Source organism: Saimiri boliviensis, chromosome 9 (genome assembly GCF_048565385.1).
Source record: "Saimiri boliviensis isolate mSaiBol1 chromosome 9, mSaiBol1.pri, whole genome shotgun sequence".
NCBI classification, from domain to species: domain Eukaryota; kingdom Metazoa; phylum Chordata; class Mammalia; order Primates; family Cebidae; genus Saimiri; species Saimiri boliviensis.
In genome coordinates this window covers 83051791-83075707 of record NC_133457.1, presented here as the reverse complement: position 1 = coordinate 83075707, position 23917 = coordinate 83051791, and the positions used below count along the sequence as shown (strand labels likewise).

The 23917-nt window shown below is 38.4% G+C and overlaps 1 protein-coding gene and 1 non-coding gene across 2 annotated transcripts in view; both read right to left on the bottom strand.

The window, feature by feature from the left end:
- The window catches only part of SEL1L2 (SEL1L2 adaptor subunit of SYVN1 ubiquitin ligase), a 132509-nt gene that overhangs the window by 95526 nt on the left and 13066 nt on the right, over window positions 1–23917 (bottom strand). The window lies entirely within an intron of this gene.
- LOC120367974 (U6 spliceosomal RNA) lies at window positions 19298–19400 on the bottom strand. Its single transcript, XR_005582208.1, has one exon. It is a non-coding gene; the product is annotated as a U6 spliceosomal RNA (small nuclear RNA).

Genomic DNA, 23917 nt, shown 5'->3' with positions numbered 1-23917 from the left:
AATAATTTCTTCACTTATAATTTGTAAAGCTGTAACTTGACACCAGAAACAATCCATATACTCTAATCAAGCATTCTGAAATTGAGTTAATAAGATGAAAGAGTTCTATAAATAATAGAGCTAATTACAATAGTGGAAAAGTTTCTGAGCTAGAAATGTATTTCATTAAACGTATCTGTATAAATAAATACCATCTATAAATAGAAGCTATTAATACATAGAAGAGGAAATATAACCTTTTATATTTTTATAGACTCATCCACATGTCAGAGAGATACTAAAAATTAATTGAATGATACAAACATCTGAGAAATGTAGACTGATAATTATATTAGGCTTTGAAATTTGAGAAAATAATTTTCAATGAACCAATTTTAATACATCTTTTAAAATAAATACTATATATATCATATGGAATACATGCATAATCATTGACATATTTTATTTTTGCACAGTGCTTAAAATTTCTGCACTCACTTAAAGAAATAAGTCTGAAAATGTGAGATGACAGGGTAACACATCATGATGTGTCAACTTTATTACATTACTAGTATTGACAAATTTTCAGTTGCTGGAAACTAATTTGATGCATCGTAAAAATGATCCTATGTTTAGGGAAGTAAAAAAATGCATATATGTGATACATTCACATTTAACAGACTGAAGAATTTGACCACAAACCAATATGAAATAGTCAAAATTTTGTATTTCCCTGGCCAGGTGCAGTGGCTCAAGCCTGTAATCCCAGCACTTTGGGAGGCCGAGGCGGGTGGATCACGAGGTCAAGAGATCGAGACCATCCCGGTCAACATAGTGAAACCCTGTCTCTACTAAAAATACAAAAAAAAAAAAAAAAAAAAAAGTTAGCTGGGCATGGTGGCACGTGCCTGTAATTCCAGCTACTCAGGAGGCTGAGGCAGGAGAATTGCCTGAACCCAGGAGGCGGAGATTGCGGTGAGCCAAGATCGCGCCATTGCACTGCAGCCTGGGTAACGAGCGAAACTCTGTCTCAAAAAAAAAAGAAAATAAAAATTTTTTTTTGTATTTCCAAAGAGTCAAAAGCTTTTAAGAACAGGTCATAAATTTTCTAATGTTATTTCTGACATAGTATTTATTAATTAATTTCTACCTTTTTTTTTTGTTTTAAGTCTCACTCTATCACCCAGGTTGGAGTGCAGTGGCACAACATTGGCTCACTGCAACCTCTGCCTCCCAGGTTCAAGTGATGCCTCAGACTCCCAAGTAGCTGAGATTACTGACATGCACCACTGCTCCCAGCTAATTTTTGGATTTTCAGTAGGGGCAGTGTTTTGCCTGTTGACCAGGCTGATCTTGAACTCCTGACCTCAAGTGATCTGCCCACCTCAGCCTCACAAAGTTCTGGGATTACAGGCATGAGCCACTGCACCCAGCTCATTGTATTTATTAATTTGATGTTTTATTCTTTTCCTCACTGATGAACTTCAGTACTTGGCAGCAGCCTCACAATTCTACGTCTGTTTTGTTTCCTTTGTAATCTAGACCTAATAGGAACTGGTCCCAGACTGATTCATATTTAGTCCTGTATCAAATTAGAGAAGTAACTGGCAAATTCTAAATAAAAATTCAGCTGAGTGTGGTAGCTCACACCTGTAAACCCAATACTTTGGAAGGATGAGGTGGCCAGCTCCCTTGAGTCCAGGAGTTTTGGTACCAGCCTGGACAACATGGTGAGACACTAACTTTACAAAAAATGCAAAAATTAGCCAGCTATAGTGGCATTAGCATGAAATCCAAGCTACTCGGGAGGCTGCGGTGGGAGGATCATTGAGCTCAGGAAGTCAAGGCTGCAGTGAGCGGAAACTGTGCCACTGCACTCCAGCCTGGGTGACAGAGCGAGACCCTGTCTTAAATAAATAAATAAATATTCAAAGATTGCCTGGTGAGCAGTACATTACTAACGCCTACCAAATTCTTTTAAAGATGATACATATCTGATACTGTTATATACATTAGGATTGTTCCTTAGTTTGAAGATGTAAGTAAGTTATATTAAATGTTATTACAAATAAAACTTTATCCCACATTTGTCAAGTGATTATTTTGGGACAGTGAATACCGAACATCAGAGGTAATGTAGCCTCATGGTCTACCAGGTGGCCTTTAAGTCAAATAGGCCTATATACTAGTCTTGATTTTGTATCTATTTCATTGTTATGATAATTAAATGAGATAGTTTATATATTTAGCACAATGCTTAATACACAGTTTTTAATAAATGTTAGGTATATAAAATAGTTATTATTACATGGAACCTACTTCTTTAAAGGATTTAAGATGTCTTCAGGATATTACATGTGAGTGCAAAAGTAATTGCAGTTTTTGCCTTGTTGGAATTTGCCATTTGATATTGGAATACATTACTTAAATAAATGTGGTTATGTTATACATCATTTTAATGAACATTTCTTACTTTATGTTTTTTGCTTATTACCTGCTGTTTATTTTATGTTTATTTTAGACTACAGAAATGATGTTAGACAAAAGCAAATCTGAGCAATTTTCTTATTTGAGTTTAAAATGGGTGGTAAAGCAGCAAAGACAACCTGCCACATCAACAACACATTTGGCCCAGGAACTGCTAATCAACACACAGTACAGGGTGGTTCAAGAAGTTCTGCAAAAGAAACAGGATCCTTGAAGATGAGGAGCCTAGTGCCTGGCCATTGGAAATTGACAACGATCAATTGAGAGCAGTCATTGAAGTTGATCCTGTTACAACTACATGGGAAGTTGCCAAAAAAAACTCAACTTCAACCATTCTATGGTTGTTTGGCATTTGAAGCAAATTGGAAAGGTAAAAAAGCTTGATAGGTGAGTGCCTCATGAGCTGAACGCAAATTTAAAAAGTCATAATTTAAAGTGTCCTCTTCTCTTATTCTAAGCAGTAACAATGAACCATTTCTCAATCGGATTGTGGAAGGCAATGAAAGGTGGATTTTACATGGCAACTTGTGATGACCAGCTCAGTGGCTGGACCAGGAAGAAGCCCCAAAGCACTTCCCAAGCCAAACTGGCACAAAATAAAAAGGTCATGGTCGGTCAGGAGTGGTAGCTCATGCCTGTAAACCCAGCACTTTGGGAGGCCGAGGTGGGCAGATCACGAGGTCAGGAGATGAAGCTATCCTGGCCAACATGGTGAAACCCCATCTCTACTAAAAATCCAAAAAAAATTTAGTTAGGCGTGGTGGCACACACCAGTAGTCCCAGCTAATTGGGAGGCTGAGGCAGGAGAATTGCTTGAACCCAGGAGGTGGAGATTTCAGTGAGCCAAGGTCACGCCACTGCACTCCAGCCTGGGCGACAGTGTGACACTCCGTCTTAAAAAAAAAAAGGTCATGGTCACTGTGTGGTGGTCTGCTGCCAGTCTGATTTGAATCCCAGTGAAACCATGACATCTGAGAAGTATGCTCAGCAAATTGAAGAGATGCACCGAAAACCGCAAAGCCTGCAGCCAGCATTGTTCAACAGAAAGGGCCCAATTCTTCTCCAAGACAAGGCCTGATCACAGGTCGTACAACCAAAGCTTCAAAAGTCAAATGAATTGGGCTGCAAAGTTTTGCCTCATCCGCCATGTACACCTGACCTGTTGCTGACCAACTACCACTTCTTCAAACATCTCAATAACTTTTTGCAGGAAAAATGCCTCCTCAACCAGCAGGATGCAGAAAATGCTAATCCTGAAGCATGGATTTTTACACTATGGGAATAAACAAACTTATTTCTCCTTGGCAAAAATATATTGATTGCAATGGTCCTTATTTTGATTAACGAAGATGTGTTTGAGCCTAGTTATAATGATTTAAAATTCACAGTGCAAAACTGTAATTACTTTTGCACCAAGCTAACATTAATAGTTTAAAAAGCACTATGGCAAGTAAAGCATAATTAGAGAATTCATGTTTTTAGTGTTTATTAATGCTTTGCCTGTAATATGACATCTCTCAATTATAGTACCTTTCAAAGAAAATTCCTTAGCCTAATTATATTTGTTTACTAGAAATCAGACATCATGACAGATACTATAGTCACAGAAAATGTCTAGCAGTTTTTAAACTCCATTTTCACAGCTAGAAAAAGTAAACCCAAAAAAGCAATGTGATTTGGTAGATTCCCATTATTATATGCCCCAAAGTATACAGAACAAAATTAGAGTTAGTATGTACAGAATGTACAGACACAGAAATACAAAGTGTTGTGTGTATTTGAGAGGAGAAAATTATAGATATTAAATGGAATAAAGTTTATATTATACACTGGTCCAGAAAATCAAACTGTCAGTGGTCAAAGAGTAACATGAAAATTAGAGGGATAAAAGCAGTAATCAAAAGTAGAATAAGGGTAGATAAAAGAAGTAGGAAAATGGAAAGAAGTGTAAGAATATAACCAAAGGAATTAAGTATTCAGTAGCTTAAAACATAACATAAGATAAAAGCGATTGTTCATTATTTCCAGCAGAGGATGTGCAAGCCAAACAGTTTTGCAACTTATTACAAGGCTGTTTCTTTTCTAAATTTCAGGCCTTTGAATTTTTACCTAAAGAAAAAAAAGGTTCCCATTGGCTACTAGGGAAAACATTCGGTTACAAATAATGTATCCATACTTTGAGCAGCTTGCTTTATACCAGTTGAGAAACATAGGTGATTGCTGGAGATCTGCACCACTGTTTTATCACTTCCCCTACAGGATGCTGAAATTTCCACATATTCAAGTACTCCCTGTAAAAAACCACAACCTACCGGGTGCTGGAAGAAAATATTAGATCTACTTGCCTGAGGTTTCAGAAAATCTCCTTTATTATCTCTATTTTAAGCATATGTCTCATAATGCACATAATAGATCAGTAGTTCATTATCACCATGAATAGATAATTGTATATAATAGCATATACTATCAAATATGTTTGATGTGGAGTTAGCCTTGGAAGGGGACTAAAGTTTCACTCAGCTCTAGAATTATAGCTCTAACTATAATTTATTATATGCTAGATTCTTTAGGTACTTTATCTTCAATCTCCATTAACAACCCAGCAAAATAGCAAATACAGAATATCTGTGTTCTCACCAAGTAAGAATAAGTCATTTGTCCAAGGTCACAGGGCAGAGTGGGATTCAAATACAGGTCTAATTCCAGAGCTCTTCTTTCTACACCATTGCCACTCCAAACCTTACAAAAGGATTCACAATAGGTTGATTTTAAGTGGCAAGTTTCTATAATGATATAAACTCCATTTTTTAAAAAACAAAAATTTGATTTATGCACAACATTTTATGGGACACACCAATTTACATAACATGAAACACCATCCTATGTACACTACAACTTTGATTTACTCTTTCCTTCCACTGAGATAGAAGAATTTTGAAGTGGTAGGGAAGAAGCTAGCACTACAGCCTAACACCTCCAAAAGAATTGTCTCTGTGGTTTTGGGGACATGGAGGAGAAGCCCATCAGATTCACAGAAGACTTATAAAGTTTTTAAAAGTGTTGTATTGAAAAAAAAAAAGCCATTAGATTGGGTTAAAAGAAATTGAGACAGTTCAAAATGAGAGGAAGCCTCTGAGCCTCCATCTTTCTAGGAATGGGAGGCAGTATGAGAAAACTACTCAGCCACAAACATTGACCATTTCTTATATGTAAAGGGAAGGATAACTTAGAGGGCAGAGCTAAGCCCAGAAGGTATTGCCAAGAGCCAAACAGAACAATACATTAGAGAACCACATTCAGAGGGTAGAACTGTGCCCTAATTAATAAAGATTGTCTGTCCTGGAGTAGAGGAACCTTCCAACATGCACCTGGCTAGATTTCCAAATTGCCATGGACCAGTGACTAGTATGACTCTCCTTCCCCTTTTCGGGACAGCAGTGTCTAACATGGTTTTTTGTCTCTCCAGTGTACACTGGGTATGTGAAAGAACAGGGGAATAGCCAGCCTGTCTTTTAGTTTATAGGTTCCTGAATTAAAGAACTAAACCTAAGGAACTTCAACATCTTAACTTCATACAGACCATGAGATCATGGATTCTGAACTTGATGATATGATAAGATGATACTTGGGCAATTTTGGGAGGATGATATTCATGAAAGAGGCATGAATCATTGAGGCCTAAGGGTGGACTATTGTAGATTGTTACAACAAGGGCCCCCAGGGAATCACAGCTCCCTGTGTTCACATCGCTTTGTAATATGACTTTGCCCAGTCCTCCCATCAAGAGATGGAGATTATTTTTTCCCACTCCTTATGTGTGGGCTGCCCCTCTGATTTGCTTTAACCAACTGAAATGTGGCAGATGACACTTCAACTTCTAAGACTAGTCCTTAGGCCTTGCAGCCTCTTTTACCCTTTTGGAGCAATGCCTTGAGACCACCATGTGCTGAAGAAGCAAGGAATAATCAACCATGTGGACAGAGAGACCCAGCGATCCTGGCTGTCTCTGCTGACCACCAGGTGCGTGCATGAGTGTGAGTCCAGATGAGATCAGTGAAAAACCACCCAGTCAACCCACAGAATTATGAGATTATGAGGAGTAATGAATCATTGTTGTTTGAACTTACTAAGTTTTGGGTTGCCAAAGCAGCAATTGACAATGGAAATGATTCTGTGTTTTCAGCCTTTTAGGACTTCTTGGTTCAAAAATCTCAATTCTCTGAAGCTAAGGTAGACCAATAACCAGTGCCAAAAATAAATCATATAGAATATATTCTTATGCCGGGCGTGGTGGCTCAAGCCTGTAATCCCAGCACTTTGGGAGGCTGAGGCGGGTGGAACACGAGGTCGAGAGATTGAGACCATCCTGGTCAACATGGTGAAACCCCTCTCTACTAAAAATACAAAAAATTAGCTGGGCATGGTGACGCGCGCCTGTAATCCCAGCTACTCAGTAGGCTGAGGCAGGAGAATTGCCTGAACCCAGGAGGCGGAGGTTGCTGTGAGCCGAGATCGCACCATTGCACTCCAGCCTGGGTAACAAGAGCGAAACTCCGTCTCAAAAAAAAAAAAAAAAAAAAAAAAAAAAAATAGACTATATTCCTAGCATTGAGAAAAGGATTAGGAGAATAAAATATCAAAAAAAGTCTCAATTATAGTTCTTTCCAGATCCAATTTCTCATAAGAGTTTCAAAATGCTTTTACTCCTGACTTCACCATTTCTTTCCCTAGTGTAGTCCCATTTCCTTCTTGTCATCCCTGGTGTTGTCTAAGTCCATCCAATTCACCTTACTTAACTTCCAAGGACTATTGTTCTGTTCATCAACCCTTGTTAGCCAATATCTTGACTTTCTCATTTTCTTTTATATTCTTTCTCATTTCCTTGAAATATCTGGCAGTTTCTTCAATCTGAACAATCTGGAGCAGTTAAAAAAAATCAGAATAACAATAGGCTGGAGAGGTTGCTCACACCTGTAATCCCAGAACTTTGGGAGGCCAGGTGGGCAGATCACCTGAGGTCAGGAGTTCAAGACCAGCCTGCACAACTTGGTGAAAACTCATCTCTACTTTAGGTTTTTAATACAGATATTAGGCAGGCGTGATAATGTATGCCTGTAGACCCAGCTATTCAGGAGGCTGAGGCAGGAGAATTGCTTGAACTTGGGGGGCAGAGACTGTGATGAGCTGAGATTGAACCACTGCACTCCAGCCAGGGAAACAGAGTGAGACTCCATATCAAAAATAAAAAATAAAAATAAAAATGAGAATAACAACTAAAAAGCATTTCTCTCTACCTTTACTCATGTCATCACAGGCCTGGCCCTAATATTTGCACAGCCTAGAGTAGGAATACAAACGGGAGTCCACATTCTATATGTCTAAATATTTAAATGTCATCAATCAAGCTAACAGTTAAAGAAAATATGTTCCATCCCCTATTTTCTCAAATATATCTTTATTAAAAACCTGAGAGGCCAAGTTGGAATTAGGAGTCTTTGTAATCCTTGGTTTTGTGTAAGAAATTGACAGTATGGGAAGAGCCAGCCCAAGGACCTGGCCCTACCTCCAATTGCAACCTGCCCTTCTTCAATGAGTACTTTGTATATGTGTGGTGTGCTCTGTTATCTCTGCTTCTTAATAGCCTTTTTTTCTACTTTAAATCCTTGAAATCTGGCTTTTAACCTTTTCACATAGACAACTTCTTTCTCAAAGGCCAGAAATGACCTCTTTTTTTGGTTTTATTCAATGACATCTTCCCCCTAGACATATTTGCTTAGCTTTATAGTCTTTCTTTTCAGATTCTGTTGTACACCAGCTTCTGTGACTTTATACTATCTAGGATACCCTTCTTCCTTTCAAACCACTATTTAAGAGTTTCTCTTTTGTTTTGAGTTCTCTAATGATTGTGTATTTCTCAATGCTCAGTCCTCACCTCTTCTCTCTGGCATGATCTGACAGTTGAGCTGGGCCAGTGGGGCATTTGGAGTGGACAGCTGGTGGGTGCAGGAGGTCAGGAAGTAGAAAGGGATAATGTGCAGATTCCCACATGGGCTGCCACTTAAGAAGTAAAGCCCTGGGAATCACACTGTGATGAATGGAACACAGAAAAACACAGGTTAACAGGAGAATCCAGAGAAGACATGCAGGCTGACAGAGATGAGACAAATAGTAAGAGGCCAATTTAGCAACAAGGATGATTCTAAAACCTGGGACTAAGTTATGAGAGCAGGTCAGGCTGGGAATAAATGACTCGAAGTGTGCAGACAGTAAGTATCAGAAATGGGTAGACAACTGGCAAAACATAGAAGAAGAGAGAGGATTTATACTATAAGGGTCCAGAGAAAATTCTCCCAGTAAGATTTTTTTCAGGTGAGTACTTAGTTTTCTGAGGAAAGCACAGCATAAATCAGATCCAATAATTTCATGCCTGCATTCCTACAATAGCCTCCTAACAGATTAATCATCATTATTCTCATGTTAATCTAATTTCCATCTACCCTCAGAATAATTTTCCCTAAGTACTGTTTTCATCAAGACACTCATCTCCTTAAAAAGTTACAAGTCTCTACTGTATAAAAATTGAATCTCTGTTAACTTCTAGTTTCCATTATAATCTAGTTTAACTCCACATTACCAAGTTTCAAATCCAAATAATCTTGATTTTGTTAGTTACTGCTTTGAAAGTTTTCATCCTCATTTTTTGAAATCTCAAAATACCTATTTAATGGACTGAAATTTATTAAAATTTCTAATTAACCTAAATATGGGCATACCTTAGAGATATTCCAAGTTTGGTTTCAGACCGCTGCAATAAAGTGAACATTACAATGAAGGAAGTTACACAGGTTTTTTTGGTTTCCCAGTGCATATTAATAAGTACACTATACTGTAGTCTATTAAGTGTGCAATAGCATTATGTCTTAAAAACATGGGCCAGGTGTGATGACTCACACTGGTAATCCACTTCAGGAGGTCGAGGTGGGTAGATCATTTGAGGTCAGGAGTTTGAGACCAGCCTGACCAAGATGGTGAAGCCCTGTCTCTACTAAAAATACAAAAAAATTAGCTGAGTATGGTGGCAAATGCCTGTAGTCCCAGCTACTCTGGAGGTTGAGGCAGGAGGATCACTTGAACTTGGGAGGTGGACGTTGCAGTGAGGGGAGATTGTGCCACTGCACTCCAGTCTGGGCAACAGGGCCAGACTCTGTGTCAAACATACACGTACTTTAACTTTAAAATACTTTATTGCTAAGAAATTTGAGTTATCATCTTTTTGCTGGTAGAGGGTCTTGCCTCAGTGTTGATGGCTGCTTACTGATCAGGGTAGTGGCTGCTGAAGTTGAGGGTGGCTATGGCAATTTCTTGAAATAAGACAGTGAAGTTTTTGGCATCCATTGACTCTCCCTTTCATGAAAGATTTCTCTGTAGCATACAATGCCATTTGATAGCATTTTACCTGCAGTAGAACTTCTTTCAAAATTGAGTCAGTCCTCTCAAACCCTGCCATTACTTTATCAACTAAGTTTAGGTAACATTCTAAATCCTTTGCTGTCATTTCAACAATGTTCACAGCATCTTCATCCAAGAGTAGGTATCATCTTAAGAAGCAAGTTCCTTTGCTTATCCATAGAAGCAATTTCTTATCCATTCAAGTTTTATTATGAGACTGCGGCAATTCAGGCACATCTTCAGGCTCCACTTCTAATTTGAGTTCTCTGGCTATCTTTTACCACATCTGCAGCTACCTCCTCCCTTGAAGTCTTAATCCTGCAAAGTCATCTATGAGGCTTGGAATCCACCTTTTCAAACTCCTGTTAATGAATTTTTAAAAATATTTTCCTATGTGTCACAAATGTTCTAGTGGCATCTAGAATGGTGAATTCTTTCCAGAAGGTTTTTGGTGTATTTTGCCCAGGTCCATCAGAGGAATTACTAACTAGGGTAGATATAGCCTTATGAAATGTATTTCTTAAATAAAAACACTTGAGTGTCAAAGTTACTCCTTGATCCATGGGCTGCAGAATGGATGCTGTTTTAGCAGGCACAAAAACCACATTAATCTCCTTGTCTATCTCCATGAGAGCTCTTGGGTAAGTACATGCTTTGTCAGTAGGCAGTAACATTTTGAAAGGAATCTTTTTTTCTGAGGAGGAGTTCTCAATAGTGGGCTGAAAATAACCAGTTTACAACCATGTTGTAAACAGATGTGTTGTCATTCAGGCTTTGTGGTTCCATTTATAGAGCACAGGCAAAGTATATTTATCATCATTCTTAAGGGCTCTAGAACATTTTAAAATGGTGAATAAGTTTCGGCTTCAACTTAAAGTCAATAGCTGCATTAGCCTCTACAAGGAGGCCTTTGAATCTTGGAAGTCAGGCATTGACTTCTCTCTCCAGCTATGAAAGTCCTAAGTGGCATTTTAAAAAATAGAAGGCTGTTTTAGCTACATTAAAAATTTGTTGCTTAGTGTAGCCACCTTCATCAATTATCTTAAGATTATCTGGAGAAGTTGCTGCAACTGCTACATCAACACTTGCTGCTTGTATTTTATGTTGTGGAAATGGCTTCTTCTCTTAAATTTCATGAATGAATATCTGTTAGCTTACAATTTTTCTTCTGCAGCTTCCTCGCCTTCATAGACATGAAGAGATGGCTGTGCTCTGGATTAGGCTTTGGTTTAAGAGAATATTGTGGCTGGTTTGATCTTCTATTCAGACCATTCAAACTTTCTTCATATCAGCAGTAAGGCCATTTCACTTTCTTATCATTTGTATGTTCACTGTAGTAGCACTTTTAATTTCCTTCAAGAACGTTTTCTTTCATAACTTGGCTTTTTGGCATTAGAGAACTAGCTTTTGACCTATCTTAGCTTTTGACATACTGTCCTCACTTACCTTAATCATTTCTAGCTTTTGATTTAAAGTGAGAGATGTGTGACTATTCTCTCTCTCTCTCTTTCTTTCTTTCTTTCCTTTCTTTTTGAGAGGTAGTCTAGCTCTGTCTCCCAGGCTGGAGTGCAGTGGCACAGTCTTGGCTAACTGCAGCCTCCACCTACTGGGTTCAAGCAATGCTTCTGCCTCAACCTCCCGAGTAGCTGGGACTGCAGGCACGCACCACCACACTCAGATAATTTTTGTATTTTTAGTAGAGATGGGGTTTCACCACATTGGCCTGGCTGGTCTCAAACTCCTGACCTTGTGATCCACCCGCCTTAGGCTTCCAAAGTTCTGGGATTACAGGCATGAGCCATGGTGTCCGGCAGGGATCTATCTTTTTAAAGCCGGTGGCATTAGCATCTGTAAGAAGAGCACTTCCCTCATTGAAATACAGTGAAGAAGCTACACTTTGTAAGCACTAAAAGAAGAAGCTCCTGCTGAATTCTACTTTCTCTTTGGCTTTTTTCTCGCTCTGATCACTGCTGCTATCACCTTTCTCTTGAAATCTGTTTTCTTGGTTACTCTTACCATAAGTAAAACTAACTGATATTTTCAAAACAGATTTAGTAATTCAAGAAAGAACAAAAAATATAAAAAAGGCACAGATATAGTCCAATTCGCACTGACAAATCTCTGGTTATAATATCTCAACTGCCCTCTGCCTGGTCCCAGCTCATTCCTTTTCCCGGTATAATTTTACAAGAACCTTTCCCCACTCCCTAATGGGAGTGCCTGCCATCTTACTTTCAACCATATGGGGGCAACTCTCCTTAACACCCTGGTTCTATCTGGCATTAAGGGCAAGAATACAAATTCTAACTCCACCACTCACCTAAGCTCTTCCCCTTTCGAAGGACACAGCTTTTCTCTTTCCCGGAGCCATGAAAGGATGAGGGTGATAGGTATTATTGCCCCCAACCTCTATGTTCTGAGAACACCTTGGTTCCCTAGAGAGCTGTCTCAATCATATAATAATTGTAACATCCATACAGCAAGAATTGCATGCATACAAGGAAGCTATTCCATTCCTCTCTTAACAGAAATGATGTATAATCATTATTTCTACATAATTAGACCAGACCTTGATATTTCAAGGTCTCTAAGTACAGATATATTTTGATGTGTTGTTATATATTTGGTAATAGACTAAAGGCTTAGTTACATAAATTAACATGTAGTAGGCATTCTGAAATAGTCTATAATTTAGTGTCAGTGTCTGGAAAAGGTATTTCTTAGCCTTTTATTTTCCTCATCACATCCTTCTTCAAGTGCAAAGATAGCCAAATTTCCATAAAAACTAAAGTTACTGGAGGCTTTTATTTGACTAGACTTTTATTTATTATTTTCTGGAATAGTTCTGTTTTTTATTTTAATTTTTGTTTTCATTGAGAAGGCCAGATAACTCAGCATTGCTGACTATATTCCTTCCAGAAGCCGAATTACCTCCTGTAGATACAAGTAAAGAGCTTAACAGCAACATTGAAAGATAGTTGAAGAATTTATGCAATGTGCCTGGCACAGTGCCTAGCACATAGCAAGTGCCTAATAAACGTTATTTTTATTATTAATTCTTGATTAGATGAGAAATAATTTTTTAGAAATGCAAATTATAAGTGAGAATATATGGTGGAACATATTAACTGATGACAATATTAAATGATGGTTTTCTTCGTATTTTTTGCGTCTGTGGCCTTTTCCCAATTTAGTCAGTTAAGTTGCTCATTGCTTCAGAAAAACATAATGATGTGGTAGAAAGAAAGGAATTTTCTTTTTTTCCATGTAATTGGAAGTAAATCACTCTTCAGCATTTGCATAGCATTTCACAAACTTAAATGAAGTATTGGTTGGCTGTTTGTTATTTTCTTCCCTTATTCCTTCCTGTCTCCGCTGTTAAGCACAATTATCGGTATAAAAGAGGTTTTTAATACTTATTTTTAGATTGCATTCCAGCCTGGGCAATAGAGCAAGACTCCTGTTCTCTCTCCCCCTTTCTCTTTCTCTTTTTCTTTCTTTCAAAAAAAAAAGAAAGGAATTTTCTTGGCTATTGGGGGAAAAGTAAGGACTAACAATCTGGACAATAGAATAAATGCAGAACACCTGGGATATAACATCAACGTAACTTCAAGGCTTTCTGTGCTCACTTCCCAAAATGCGAAAACATTCCCTGGACTAGGATTAGGGAGAAAAGCTAGAAGGGTGGTAAAGAGAAATGAACACTACAATAGCTTGACATTAAATGTAATATCTTGACATTAAACAGAAATTAAATTCCAATGTTGAAAAAATTGTTGTATTTCCAACTACTCAGGAGGCTAAGGCAGGAAAACCACTTGAACCTGGGAGGTGGAGGTTGCAGTGAGCCGAGATTGTGCCACTGCACTCCAGCCTGGGCAACAGAGTGAGACTCTGTCTCAAAAAAAAAAAAAAAAAGAAAAAAAAGAAAGAAAAAATTGTTGTATTTCTTGAATGTTCGAATTTATAAAACTAAAGTTTATAATTGATACAATAACTTAGTTAATTCTATTCATACAAAGTATGAAGCCTTTGTTAACGGTGACTGTAAGATGTGATTTTGTCCTTTAGAAATAGGGCACTAAAGTTTTTAAGCTTAGAGACACAGAGTGACTTTAGTTGAAAGGCTGAAATTTTGCAATAGATAGAAAGTTTCCACTTAGGGTTCTGATGGAGAGTGGAAACACTCAAACTTCTTGTTTTGTTGTCAGTAGCTGAAGTGGTTGAAATATGATTAAATAGGCAGCGAGGTGGCTTGGATATATTCCTGTCATTTCTAAGTCCCAATGTCCCCACAAACTGAATCACTATTTCTCATGTGCCCCTCCCAACTCACCTTCCTCTCTCCAGTGTTCTACCCCTGTCAAGGGGATCATCAGTCTCTCAAGCTCCAAATCTTCCATCATGTTTTACTCATTCCATGCCAACATCCCCAAGAACAGGCAAAACATTGTTGTGTTTTGCTTTTCTTTGAATTGCACTGTCGTGGATGGTGAGTGTCAGGAGTTGTTCTGAGAACTAAATGAGACCATGGATGTAAAAGTGCTTGACATTTGCTAGGCACTCAGTAAAGTTTCTTTTAATTTCTTCTGTCTGGCAGTTTAAGCCTTTCAATAATCCAATCTTATTTTTCTTAGCCAATTTATTTCCCATACACCCTGCTCTTATTGAAGTGGTAGTATCCTCCTACCCTACATGTACATTCTACTCATTCTCATACCCATGTATTTTACTTACTTGTGTACTTCTAATTCGGAATGCTTTCCTGTTCTTTTTCTGAATATCCAATTTTTATTCATTCTTCCAGGACATGTCTTTCCTGTTTCAACATTAGAGCCAGATGCCTACCATAGTTCCTATCCTATAACAGATTCTTCAAATATATCTGTTAAATGATTAAATAAATTTGACTTCATACCTGTAGGTCTCCCTGGATATTCCAGCCTTCAATGACTCATCTGTTCTTGGTACGTCTTCAGGAAGTGGTACTCCCATGTCACTTACGTTAGCACCCAATTACTTATTAAATTTTATTCTATGGATTGTAAGATCTCTGAAGGAAGAGTTCCATCCTCTTGGTTGATTAAATACTTTTATTATAACACAGCATGTCATTCTGCTCCTGGATCTAAAATTTAACCAAACGGCCTTACAAGTTACAATTGAAAACTTAAGAGTCAAAGAATCTCAAGTTTGGAATTGTCAAATTAAATTCTATAGCCATAAAGAACTATTTTTTTTACACATAATAAGACTGGTTTTTCTCTTCAAACAAAATGTTTTTAGTGTTTAGTGCTTCATCACTGCATAACTCAACAATCTTCAGTTAAGTAGTTTTAACCATGAAGTTGTATTAGTTTTCAGAGCCAGTTCTTCTGTTCTTTCATTATCAGTGTATCTTTCTTTAGGAATAAAGAAATATGGATTATCAGTAGAGCAGGTAATGTGATTCAGAAGTCTTCAGTTCTATTCTTAGTCCCCTTTGTAAATGGATGTACTAACTGATTTTGGGCAAGGCACTAATAAGTACTATGTCTTGTCATCTCCAGCAATTGAAATGATTGTTGGTTGTATCATGTAGAATCATCTGATATTACCACAGTATAATTTGGAGTAATTAAAAGTATTATTTAAATAATTGATGCAATGGGAATTAAAAACAACAGAGGTTTAAAGATAGGTACTTTAGGCCAGGTGTGGTGGCTCACACCTACAATCCTAGGCCAAGGCTGGCAGATCACTTGAGGTCAGGAGTTCGAGACCAACCTGGCCAACATGGTAAAACCCCGTCTCTACTAAAAATACAAACTTACCCAGGCATGGTGTGCGTGCCTGGTGCGCCTGTAATCCCAGCTACTCGGGAGGCTGAGACAGGAGAATCGCTAGAACCTGGGAGGTTGATGGTGCAGTGAGCCAAGATTGAGCCACTGCACTGCAGCCTATGTGACAGAGTGAGATTCTGTTCCCCCACTCCAAAAAAGATAGGTACTTTATATGGTACCATAAATTAACAAACACAGGGAATAACTATGTAGAAAATTCTTAAAGTTTTTGTATTTTTAAATATTTTGGTACATTTTTATACAAACATATAAAATGTAAAATTATGCATGTGATCTTAGAAATATATAGTAACCTTGATACTGTAAGCACCTGAGGTAACATTCAACATACATCAAATGTAGAAAACAGGAATTGTGTTTTAGTGTCAGAATTATTTGCCAATCATGTTCTTGAGGATTTCTGGCATGCCATGAAATAAAATCCAGAATCTCAAGGTTAGAAGACAGTTGTCTCTAAAACAGTGGTTGTCATTTAATTACTAAATATGGATAGATATTTATGATGTTTGAAATAATTTTGTCATGACAAACAATACTGTAAGGAATAACCTTTAACATGTTTCCTATGAAACATGTATGGTTTGCTAGGGTGGACAAAATAAGCAGTAAATGAGAGGTAGTATGCTCATTTGAGAGGTAGTATGCTCATTTTAAATATTAATAGATAATACCAAATTGGCAAACCAACAAGCTACTCTACTTCCACATACAGTATGTGTATGCTATATATAATACTGCCACAGCCAGGTACGGTGGCTCACGCCTGTAATTCCAGCAGTTTGGGAAGCTGAAGCGAGCAGATCACCTGAGGTCAGGAGCTCAAGACCAGCCTGGCCAACATGACGAAACCCCATCTCTACTAGAAATACAAAAACTCGCCGGGCATGGTGGCAGGCGCCTGTAGTCTCAGTTACTCGGGAGGCTGAGACAAGAAAATCACTTGAACCCGGGAGGCGGAGGTTGCAGCGAGCCAAGATCGCACCATTGCACTCCAGCCTGGCCGACAAGACTGGAGAGCATTTGGGAGCATTTATATTTCCTCTCTAAGGAACTAATAGGCTTTAAAAAATATTTAGAAATTCTTGTTTTCTGGATGTTACTTGATTTGGTGTGTGTGTTGTAAATACATTCTTCGGTCTGTTTTCAGCCTTTTAACTGTATTTTGTGTTCTTTTCACCGTAGAGGTCTTAAATCCTGATGCAGTGAAAATTATCAGTTCTTTCCTTACTTATAACCTTTGTGTTTGTGTTTTGTTCAAGAAGGTTTTCTTACCAAGCATTTGAATTTATATTCTCATGTATTTCCTTAAACTATTTTTATAGTTTTGCTTTTACAGTCTACTTTTTTGTTTTGTTTTGTTTGAAATGCGTTCTCACTCTGTCATCCAGGTTGAAGTGCAGTGGCACAATCTCAGCTCACTGCAACCTTCATCCGCTAGGCTCAAGTGATCCTCCCACCTCAGCCTCCTGAGTAGCTGGGACCACAGGCATGTGCCACCACAGCTGGCTAATTGTGTGTGTGTGTGTGTGTGTGTGTGTGTGTGTGTGTGTGTGTGTTTATAGTAGAGATAAGGTTTCGCCGTGTTGCCCAGGCTAGTCTCAAACTCCTGAGTGCAGGCAATCCACCCACCTCAGCCTCCCAAAATTCTGGAATTACAGGCATGAGCCACCTTGCCCTGCTACAATTAACATTTTTAATCCATGTGGAATAATTTTTGTGATTCCTATGAAGAGACATCTACCATTTTGTTCTAAATGAATGGACAATTTGTCACTAGCATTCATTATAATTCATCTCTTTCTATTGCATTGAAAAACCTCTTTTCAGGTACTAAATTCTTATTCATACACTGATCCTTTTTTTTTTTTTTTTTTGACAGCTTTTTACTCTGTCCCCAGGCTGGAGTGCAGTGGCACGAACTCTGCTCACTGCAAGCTCTGCCTCCCGGTTTTAAGCGATTCTCCTGCCTCAGCCTCCCGAGTAGCTGGGACAACAGGCGCAAGCCACCACACCCTGCTAATTTTTGTATTTTTAGTAGAGACATGGTTGCACCACGTTGGCCAGGATGATCTCAATCTCTTGATCTCGTGATCCACCCGCCTCGGCCTCGCAAAGTGCTAGGATTACAGGTGTGAGCCAACACACCTGGCCATTGGTCCATTTTTTAACTTTCTGTTCTATTTTCCTGATTTACTCCTCTATTCTTCTGGTGATACCCTAATTACTGTATGTTTATAACTGCATATTTTACTATTTGGTTGAGCAGGAACCTCTCTGCGTGGGGACATACACACATACCCTCCATGTGCCTCTTTGTGAAACTTATCTTGGGAATTCCAGCAAAATTTCTTTTCTAGGTGAATTTTAGAATAAGCTTGTCAGATTCGTTTAAAAATCTGTTGACATTTTGACTGGAATTGTGTTGGATTTACATGTTAATTTACAAAACCTTGGCATATTTACAACGCAGATTCATTCAGATGTACAGTTTTAATTTATTCAGGTTTCTTTGTTTAATGTTCTCCAGATAAAATTTAATTTTTATTCCTTGGGTATTTTACTCCACTTTCATTAAATTTATTCCTAGTTATTTTATAATATTTGTTGCTACTGTGAAAAGGATTTTAAAAAATAAATTTTTGTGATTGTTGTATTTCTAAAAAATAAAACTGACCTTTATTTAGATTTATTCTAAGTCTTAAAGGTTACTTGGCTTACCACTGACTTCCATTCTTCTCTTGGATTCATTTTTCATTTTGCTGGAGCATGTCTTCTAGCTATTATTTCAGCTAGGGTTTGTGGGAGATACATTTTCTGAATCCATTCATGTCTGAAAATGTCTCATGTTTGAAAATGTCATTACACTTGTCTGATGGTCAAATTACAGAATTCTAAGTTCAAAATCATTTTCACTTCAGTATTTTAGAAAATACTTCTCTAGTGTCTTCTTATACTCAATGTAGCTAAAGAATCTGAAGTCAAGAGGGTGCTTTTTGTTTGTAAATAACATGCTTTTCTCTTTAGAAGGTTTTAGGATTTTCTCATTATACATAAAGTACTAAAATTTTACCAGTGTTTTCTAGAATGGGTCTTTCCCAGTCTTCTTGCTTGGCACAAAGTGGGCCTTAATGTAAAACTTGAGTCTTTTTTCATATCTAGGGAATTTTATTTGATTTATTTTTCCTCTGAGTTCTATTTTATCTCTCTGGAAATCTTATGATATGGATATTGTAATGTTTGGAGGTATCTTCCAAGTGCCTTAACCTTTATTTTACACTTATCATCTCCATCTCCCTGTCTGTTTGTATTATGATCTGAGAGAAGTTCTCAGTTTGATCTTGAGCATCCTGGTTGCTCTTCAGCTATGACAATTTTGCTATTCAGCCTTAATGTTTTTACTTTTGCTATCAGATATTTCATTCCTAAAATATCTTCTTTTTCTTTCATTAAAGCTTGTTCTTATTTCATGGATAAAGTAACCTCTCTAAATACATATTGTGGTATTTTATGTTTTAAACTCTTGAAATGTTTGTTTTTTTTTTAATATGGAATGCCTCACAAATTTGTGGCTCATCTTTGTGCAGGGGCCATACTAATATACTCCGAATTGTTCAAACTGTAGGGGATGTAAGCATTGCTGAGTTCTAATGTCACGTTAGGCTTGGATTTTCCATTAATCTGTGAATGCTATAATGAATTGTCTTGGCTTTCTACCAGTATTGCAGGGTGTGTTATCGGAGTGTAACAGGACCTAGTCTTCTAGGAATCGAGACTCCATCAATATCACTAGCCATTTGCAGCAGCATTTTATATCTTTGGCACAAATGCTGACCACAGATGCTCCCATCAAATGGTGACTTATCTCCTTTTGCACTTATTTTTTACTGTGTACTGTGAACTATATCTGAGTGGATTCTTTGAGGCCTATGATGAAGTTGTCTTTCCATGGAGAAAACATGAATTTACTTTTGCCAGTTTCCTGACATTTAACCTAGGTTCCTAGATCTAATCTTAGATCTAGTTCTAGGCTTCGGGTGCTTGAGTATCCCTAAGCAATGTAAACCCAAGCTGTGAGGGCTGGCCCATGCCCACACAACTTCTCAGAGATATATTTTTCTTTTTCCTTTTCTCTTTGCTCTGCTAAGTGTTAAGTCCTATAGATCCCCGGACTCGGGAGTGGGTGGGTAGGTTTTTTTTTTTTTTTTTTTTTTTTTTTTGAGACGGAGTTTCGCTCTTGTTACCCAGGCTGGAGTGCAATGGCGCGATCTCAGCTCACCGCAACCTCTGCCTCCCGGGTTCAGGCAATTCTCCTGCCTCAGCCTCCTGAGTAGCTGGGATTACAGGCACGTGCCACCACGCCCAGCTAATTTTTTGTATTTTCAGTAGAGACGGGGTTTCACCATGTTGACCTGGATGGTCTTGATCTCTCGACCTCGTGATCCACCCACCTCGGCCTCCCAAAGTGCTGGGATTACAGGCTTGAGCCACCGCACCCAGCTGGGTAGTTTTAAGAGTATAGCATTTTCTGGTCCCAGGTTAATGTGGAAAAGGTCTCTTATTAGACTTCTCAACTTGGATGGGTCTTGAGTATTGGATTCTATCCTCTTTGTGTGGCCATTAAAACCAAAGCTACACTTGTGTAGCATAGGCAAAAGCTGCTTTGATGTTCATGTTGGGACAGGATGGGGCAAGTCCAGGCCTTGTTCAGGGGCACTGTGCTTACTTCTCTGGAGTCTAGATTTTCTCTAGATTTTTTTTTTTTTTTTTTTTGAGACAGAGTCTGACTCTGTCACCAGGCACCAGACTGGAGTGCAGTGGCATGATCTCGGCTCACTGCAACCTCCACCTCTCGGGTTCAAGAAATTCTTCTGCCTCAGCTGCCCAAGTAGTTGGAACTACAGGCGCGCACAACCACACCCAGCTAAATTTTTTTTTTTTGTATTTTTTAGTAGAGACAGGGTTTCAACATGTTGGCCTGGATGGTCTCGATCTCTTGACCTCGTGATCCACCCCCCTTAGCTTCCCAAAGAGCTGGGCTTATAGGCGTGAGCCACTGCACCTGGCCTTCTCTAGGTTTATTTTTTATTTTTTTTATCTTGTATTTCATTGCCTTCTCAACTTTTTGATGCATTTAAGAAGTCTGTATTTTACACGTATTTCAGTGGGAGGGTTGGTCCTACAACCTAGTAACCTAGCCTTTCATAAGTCTTGCCCTTTCCTCTGCATATGGTGGTAGTGGTGGTTGGGAGGGGAACAGAAGTCAGAACTGCTAGGCTGCTCCTACTGTGAAAATGTCCGTATTACCCAAAGTAATCTACAGATTCAATATAATCTCTATCAAAATCCCAAGTCATTTTTCACAGAAATAGAAAAAAAGCCATAAATTTTGTGTGGAACTACCAAAGACCCCAAATAGCCAAAATAATATTGAGCAAAAGGAGCAAAGCTAAAGACACCACACTACTTGACTTCAAAATACATTACAAATCTATAGTAATCAAAACAGCATGGTATTGGCCTAAATACAGACACATTGGGCCAGGTGCAGTGGCTCATGTCTGTAATTCTAGCACTTTGTGAGGCCGAGGCAGGTGGATGTCAGAAGTTTGAGACCAGCCTGGACAACATAGAGAAACCCTGTCTCTACTAAAAACACACACACAAAAATTAGCCACACATGGTGGTGGGCACCTGTAATCCCAGTAACTCAAGCAGCTGAGGCAGGAGAATTGCTTGAACCCGGGAGGTGGAGGTTGCAGTGAGCCGAGATCACACAACTGCACTCTAGCCCAAGATGGTACCACTGCCCTACAGCCCAGGCAACAGTGAGAGACTCCACATCAAAACAAAAAACAAAAAACCAACAGACACATTGATCAACAGAACAGGATAGAGTACTCAGAAGTAAACTTATGTATTTATGGTCAATTGATTTTCAACAAAGGTGCCAAGAACACACAGTGAGGAAAGGACACTATCTTTAACAATTAGTGTTGGGAAAACTGTATGTCCACTTGCAGAAGAATGAAATTGGACCCTTATCTCACAACACATACAAAAATCAGCTCAAAATGTACTGAAAACTTAAACACAATAGAGTGGCTCTATTACCAAAAGGACAAAAATTAACAAATGCTGTCAAGGATGCAGAGAAAAGGGAACATTTAAACACTGTTGATGGAATGTAAATTGGTACAGCCATCATGGAAAGCAGTATAGAGGTTTCCCGAAAAACTTAAAATAGAATTACCATATGATCCATCAATCCTACCACTATTTATCCAAAGAAAAGGAAATCAGTATATTGAAGAGATACCTAAACCCCCATGTCTATTTCAGCACTATTTACAATAACTAAGATATGAAATTGACCTAAATATTCATCAACAGATAAATGCATAAAAAATTGGTGTATGTATACACAATGAACTATTATTCAGCCATGAAAAAGAAAATGTTCAATGTCACTAATTATTGGGAAAATGCAAATTAAAATAACAATGAGCTATTACCTCATACTTGTCAGAAAAAAAGATGAAAGATGATAACTGTTGGTAAGGATGTGGAGAAAAGGGAAATCTTTTTTGAGACAGAGTCTCGCTCTGTTGCCCAGGCTATTGCACAGTTGTGCAATCTTGACTCACTGCAACCTCCGCCTCCTGGGTTCAAGCAATTCTCCTGCCTAAGCCTCCCAAGTAGGTGGGATTACAGGCATGTGCCACCATACCTGACTAATTTTTTAATTTTTAGTAGAGATGGGGTTACACCATGTTGGCCAGGCTGGTCTTGAACTCCTGACCTCAGGTCATCTGCCCACCTTGGCGCTGGGATTACAGGTGTGAGCCACCACAGCTGGCCAGAGAAAAGGGAAACCTTGTACACTGTGGCTGGGAATGTAAATTGGTACAGCCATTATGTCAAAAAATATAGACAGAGATTCCTCAAAAAAATTAAAAAATAGAATTGGCATATGATCCAGCAATCCCCCTTCTAGGTATATACCCAAAGGATTTGAAATCAGTATGTTGAAGAGATGTCTAAATGCCCATGTTCGTTACAGCATTATTTACAATAGTCAAGATACAGAAACAATGTAAGTGTCAATCAGTGGATGAATGGACAAAGAAAATGTTCTATATATATACACAATGAAATATTATTCAGCCTTGTAAAGAAGGAAATCATGCTATTTGCTACAATATGGATTAACCTGGAATACATTGTGCTAAATGAAATAAGCTAGGAAGAGCGACAAATACTACCTTATCTCACTTATATGTGGAATCTAAAGAGTTGAAACTCATAGAAATAGAGAGTAGAGGCCGGGCATGGTGGCTCACACCTGTAATCCTAGCACTTTGGGAGGCCTTGGCAGGTGGATCACCTGAGGTCTGGAGTTTGAGAGAAGCCTAGCCAACATGGTGAAACCCCATCTCTACTAAAAATACAAAATTAGCCGGGCATGGTGGTGTGCACCTGTAAACTCAGCTATTCGGGAGGCTGAGACAGGAGAATCACTTGAACTTGGGAGGCAGAGGTTGCAGTGAGCCAAGACCATGCCATTGCACTCCAGCCTGGGCAACAAGAGCGGAACTCCATCTCAAAAAAAAAAAAAAAGAAAGAAAAGAAAAGAAATAGAGAGTAGAATTATGGTTACCAGAGGCTGGGGAGGGGGGTGTGGGGAATGGGGAGAGTTTGGTCAAAGAGTACAGTTTCAATTAGATAAGAAGAATAAGTTTTAGATGTTGCATAGCATGGTGACTATAGTTAATAATGTATTCTATATTTCAAAATTACTAAAACAGATTTCAAATGTTTTCAGCACAAAAAAATGGTACGTATATGAAGGGATGGATATGTTAATTAGCTTGACTTAATCATTGCATAACATATACATATATCAAAACACCACACTGTGCCCTATAAACATGCAATTAATATTTGTCAATGAAAAATAAAATACAAAATTAGAAACCATTCAGATAAATCTAAGATATGAAGATGTGAAAAAGCCTTCTAACTTTCAGGAAACTCACAAAAGAGAAATGTGCTTTTTTACTGATTCCTCACATAACACAGTTATCAAACTTCTCTTAGCAGTCATCAATCCTATCATAACACCTGCTCTCTCCTGCTTCTTTTTAAGGACAGATGATCCA